The sequence below is a fragment of the Maylandia zebra genome, linkage group LG10, assembly GCF_041146795.1.
Source record: "Maylandia zebra isolate NMK-2024a linkage group LG10, Mzebra_GT3a, whole genome shotgun sequence".
NCBI lineage: Eukaryota > Metazoa > Chordata > Actinopteri > Cichliformes > Cichlidae > Maylandia > Maylandia zebra.
This window is the reverse complement of record NC_135176.1, coordinates 22,856,666-22,862,665: the sequence shown is the minus strand read 5'-3', so window position 1 is coordinate 22,862,665 and position 6,000 is coordinate 22,856,666. Positions and strand designations below refer to the sequence as shown.

Sequence of the window (6,000 nt, the reverse complement as noted above, 5' to 3'; positions counted from 1 at the left end):
TCTAGACTGGTTAGACACCATGCTTCTAAGATTTTTAGGGCTGAGTGCAATAACCTCCGTTTTGACTGAGTTTAGAAGCAGAAAATTAGAAGTCATACAGATATTTGTGTGTTTAAGACGTGCATGTAATTTAACTAAGCGTTGTATGTCATCTGGCAAATACGGGAAAACAAACTACTGGGGGAAAAAATTAAAGGCAAAGAAAAGCTGCAGGTTTTGTACAGCAGTGCCGTTGCACTGGTGGACTGCAGCGGTACTGGAGCCGGCTGGGCTGAAAATCAGTGAGCTCATTCTGGCTACGCTGACAGGAGGGCGGGGCTCCCAGCATCATCACCACCGGCCATCACTTCATTGTACGGGGCTGCTGCTGATGCAGAGATCATAGCAGGCGATTGTGTTTCTCTTAGTTAGTAACGGAAGCATGCCATGGATGTGGTTTCTCACCCGTTAGGTCTTCACATTGGATGGGAATCTGTTGTGAGGTAAGGCGATGAAATCTGTCGGCAGTGTGGCTGCTGTAGTTGAGGTTTATCACCGTCTGAACTGGGAGTTCCTGAGACTAGCGGGCCTGTTGGCTTGACTCACATTGATCAGCCCAGAAGCGAAGCGAGAGATATAAACTGGTTTTGTTTTTTTAATCTCACCTCTACTGGAGCGAGGAGAGGCCACCATCGCGTTCTGTGGCATAAAACCCTAAAGCGTGTCTTATTTAGCCGGCAGCAGAGATCTAGCCTGCCTGTCCGAAGTGGCAGAGCTCGGCCTACACCAGCAAACCCTTTAAAGATGACGAGGATGGAGCCTGAGTCCGGATTTTCCTCGCCATGCAGAGCCGGATGCTCACGCTACATCGAGCATATTTCGAGCTTTTCGTAGCCGTGATTGTTGTGCTGTGTGGATCCCAGGTGGTGTTGCTTGTGCCTCTTGGTAAAGACAGATAAGCATCCTTTTCTATAATTATTAGGCACGTGTGGTTTTTCTGGACGTGAGTTCTGTTTTTTCCCTTCTTCTTCTGCTTGACAGATCGTTACACATTGCTGGCCGTGTCGTAAAAGGAAAGGATGCTGCAGTGATGCTGCAAGAGGATGCTAGTCCACAGTGGGTTGGCAAGGCCTCCAGATTGAGGCTCAGAGTCTGTAGCCTACAACTGCCTCGGGGTGTTACACTGGCCTGATTTAACAGACATCACCCCAGCTGGGAAGGTGTTTGTCACAGTATTGTTTCATGGCCAGGGCAGATGCAGGCTAATAACTGACCACAAGCTAATTGTTTATAGATTGCTTTATAAATGCAAGAGTCATCCAATACAAAACACCAATAGCAAAATGTGGCAAAAGGAGATGGCAAAAACACGAAAAAAATGAGATAAGACCTTTTTTTCTTTGGTTGGGCCTGTGGGCTTATTACTAATAATAATGCTTTATAAATATGTTAAATATGTTGCTGTTGTCAGAACCAGCTGAGCAGAGGTGAGGAAGTTATATATATCCCTGTATCATTAAGTCTAGAATCCTATTTTCAGTTCTTATCCATGCATCATCAAGGATTACTTTGGGTATAAAGAGGAATTTATCGTCCTGAACAACTACAAAAGCTTGCAGCTTTAACATAACAGTCAATGCTAATGCCATACTATAATTGCAAGCCATCACTACATATTACAGCCATATTGTAGATGTTATAATGTCTGTGGACATTTAGCCAGGTATACAGGAAAAATTACAAATTAAAATTTGCAATAACAACAATGCAAACCACCATCTCTGTTTTCTGTTTCAACAAATGTATTTTTCAATTTGTTAATCTTGCAAGATACACCTTATTTCCTACTCTTATTAATAAACTATTGTTTTAGAATTATATTTACTTTTTCAACTTTAATTTGTTTAAATATGAATTATTAAATAAAAAAATGAAAAGAAAACCAAGTATTTTAAACATGGAGCAGATGTACACCATAGTCATTTAGATCCATTTCCTGCACTATTTCCAGCATTAGCAGAGCTCTGCTTATACACAGGGTTGGTATTTTGACCTCAGGCAAATGGATTAGAAAGCATCTTTTGGTCAGGACTGAAATGTAATCCGAAAACAAGAAGAACAGTTCTTCTTCACTTCAGCCAAAGTGATGGCACGTTGAACCAGGTTATGTCACAGCTCTATACCAGACTGATTAAACTTAGTTTGCCCCTCGATGTTGGGGCAATACTGGCATTGGTCTGGCTAACTTTTACTGAGAGGGTTGCATAACGGGGATTAACTAAATCAAAAATAGTCCTGAAATGCAAGATTGTGTTTGCTGAAAAAAGAACATGACAGAAAGATAAAGCTGAAAGTGACAGTTGGTTGAGCAGTCACAAACACGTGGACATAACAGTGCTAAAGAGATCAGTCTGTGCGTCTAGGTCTGGTATTAGGGAGGAGGTTGGATTTCTGCTTCACATCTGGAACACGAGCTGCCAACAGTGTTCAGTCTGTGTTTACAAAATCATATTACACATATCATATCATATCTGTGAGCCTTAAGTGATAACTGTTAGGTGGATTGTGACATTTATGAATCATATTGAATGACTGAACATACAGTAGGGTATTTATTCCTGTGTGCTTTGAATTTGGCAGAGAATTATGTATACAAGAAACACATTGTACCTGCATGTAGACATGGTCCAGACAGTTGAATTATCAGATTCACAGTTCTCTGAACCAGAAGTTAGAGAGGAGAATGGCCAGACAGAGCTAATAACAAAGGCAACTATAGCTCAAATAAACACTTGTTGCAGCCAAGGTATGCAGAAGAGCATTTCTGAACATGTAATACCTTGGACCTTGAAGCAGATGGGTTGTGGGTGCAGAAGACCACACCAGGTGCTGCTTCTGTCAGCTAAGAACAGCAAACTGAGGCTACAACCCATATGTGCTCATCAAAATTGGACCATAGAAGATTGGAAATAACGTTGCCTGGTCAGATCAGTCTCGATTCCTGCTGCAACTGTCGAATGTTTGAATTTGATGTAAACAAAATAAAAGCATGCATCCATTCATCCTCAACAGTTCAGGTTGCTGCTAGTGGTGTGACGCTAATGGGATATTTTCTGCATGAAACTGTGATCCAATCTGGTACTAGCAATGTGTACCTAAAAAGTGGCTGGCATGTATGTTTTCAGTTTTGCACTACTAGTGTTCATAGTAAAGCAGTGTAAAAATCCACATCAATAGGTGGAAGGCTTGGTGGTGGCACATATTAAACAAAAGACTTCCAACCATGTGACTGTTTGGACAGGGTTAGGGAAAAAATGCTTGGCTAGGCTTTGAGAAAATCCCGATATGGGGAAAATGAACCTTTTCAGAATGTTATCCACAGAATTCTAGCATCTGTAAAAAGCTTAAAGCTTACTTAAAAAAAGCTTACTGTAAAAGGTATAGTCCTACAAGTAGTGCTGACGCCTGTTTTCTGAAAAAGATAAGGTGTTTTACATGCCCTTACCACAAGAGTAAGTTTACATATAAAGGGGTTATTTCAGTCATCTTCAAGCTTGACCACTGTTTACCACATACTGTATAAATAAATGTTTGCAGAAATCAGTAGGGTCCCGTTTTGGAGCAAAGATTGTATGTAATCTCTTTATGATACATAAAATCAATGGCAGTGAATTAGCTGCCATTGATTTAAATGCATTTGGCAAAACTGTAACACACACTGCTATATGCAGAATCAGCATGTAGTCCAGGTTAACATTAAATCACTAGCAATTGTTCAAACAATGCAAAAATGCATCCTTGTGACCATCAATCATTTCTGTGTTTTAACTCTATTTTCAGTCACACTGAAGCTGCGGCTCGTATTTCTAATGCTCCCTCTGATAGTCTGCTGGAAAATCCAGCGCTAACAACCAAATTTAATGTCTGAGGAGTCAAAAGTGGGTCATGGTGCCAGTGTGCTTCGTGTCGTAGTATTTAATGCACACAAGCTCACATTGATACACCAACACCATGATACATGCACATACACTCATTCAGAGTGCAAAGAGAAAATCAGTTCTTTTTCATTCTTAGCTATTTTTTTCATATTAAAAAAATCAGTTACTGTGAGCATGGATGGTTTTAGTTAAGACTTACCAATCATATCTCCCAGTCATCACAGTACTATTACTACAAAACGTGTTCCACTTACATGGTTTTGTTTTTAGTGTGTTTGACCAGTGGTTGTTGAAGCCTAACTTAGGGACATTTTATAATGTGAATGATGCCATCACACTTTAAAACTCCTAGGTCATTGTCCAGCTGTGCAGTTCCTTAGAGCTTTTTCACATTTTAGCTCTCTGTTCTGTGTATTCTAATGTATTTTGTAGTGTATTGACTTCATGGCTTAGTCGTGACACTCTAATGAACTCTGTTTGAAGCTTCTGACCCCTACTATCATTGAAAAGCTCAGATAAAGTTGTTGTTCTGCTTGCTCAGCAACAAATTGCATTAACATTTAGATCAACACATTGTTTCTCAGTATTGGATTAGAAATTGGACAGTTACAATATTATTATTTTAGGTGATCTAAAATCTGCCTCGAAATGAATACCAGAAGTCTTTAAGATGTCACATTTACCATACAGCTTCAAAAGGCAGTAGCAGTCACTCAGTACAGCTGTGACTTTTTCCTGTTTTACATGCATTTCTTAGTGAAGCTTCAAGCTCACCTGGAACTTTTTTAGGACTGAATAGCCGACAAAAATATCAACTAACTCGAAACCATAGTTAAGCACTTAGACACTAGAGATGTAGATTTTTTTTCTCTCTCAGGAATTGATGAAAATTATACCAAAAGGAAAGTGGATTTTGGGCTAATAGTTATTAATGGCATTCTGGCACCTTCAGTTAAAGAGCAACTAAACCTGATAGGGGGATTTATGCATAATACAGTAAAAGGAGTTTTTCTTCAGTGAGGTAATAAAAAAATAAAAAATAAAAAAGCAAATATCACCAAACACAAAAACATGTTTTAATGTAGCTTGCCACAGCGTGTCTGCTAGGTAGACGTACAGTCGGTTTATTTTTCAGGGAGTGGAAAAAGAAATCCATTACATTACAACATCTGTGACATTTTCAGGGATGGAGAAAGATGTAAGAAAGTGAGGAAAGGCGAGAAAGATAAGAGATTTTTCAAAGGTAGAAACTGCAAGGACATTTGAAAAACTGGAATTTTAAAGCTTCTTGTAATGTCCTAATTGATTCTGTAGTGTTTGGATCGAAACATAATGTTGCAAATTTCTTTTTTTTATACTGTGAAAGTCATTCCAAACAAAGTGAAGTATAAGAACTTTGTGTTTTTCAGAGGGTGTCGTTTAGAGCAGGCTGAAGTCACTAGCTTGAAAGACTGCGGTGAAGTTTCCAGTAATGCACCACTATATGCTGGATGCAGAGTGGCTGTGGTGTTCATGTTCAGTGTTAGGTTACATCTAGGATTGCAGACATCACTTTAAATTTAAGGTGATGACACTGATTAGATTCACTTGCCAAATCCTTCCTTTTGCACTAGCTTTATGCTGTCTAGGTGTTGGAAAGCAGCCACGGTAGCTCGTGTAACCTTGCTTATTTGTTTGAATTCAGTTGACTAAATCCACAAAGAGCAGAGAATCTGGTCAGCCGATGACAGCCTGTACATAACAAATCTCACAATGAAAATTACTGTGACTTATTTCTAGGTGGTTCTTTTCCCCATACACTGCTACACACAATCTTTTCACGCCTGCCAAATCTCACTTTACCCTCTGCTTGTCAGGTGTACAGTAGTACCATGAGACAAAATAATTGCTTTTGCTATCTGTCTGTGAGACAAAATATTTTGGTAAGTTGGATTTCTAATTGATATTATGCATTTATGTTTATTATATCAACAATATTTAAGACCCTGTTAAAAACTTCAAAATAATCAACTGACAATAAATAAATAAATGTCCATCTTTGTTCAAGTGCAATTAAACAATTGTTGAATTAGAATTATGGACC

At 39.1% G+C, this 6,000-nt stretch overlaps 1 protein-coding gene across 2 annotated transcripts in view; it reads left to right on the top strand.

Moving 5' to 3' along the window:
- The first annotated feature begins 341 nt into the window (after positions 1-341).
- Positions 342-6,000, top strand: part of jakmip2 (janus kinase and microtubule interacting protein 2) — a 28,017-nt gene continuing 22,358 nt past the window's right edge. For both annotated transcript variants that reach the window (XM_076889344.1, XM_004561728.5), the window contains exon 1: positions 342-482. The gene's annotated coding sequence lies outside the window, so the exon portion shown is untranslated. The remainder of the gene's footprint in view (positions 483-6,000) is intronic.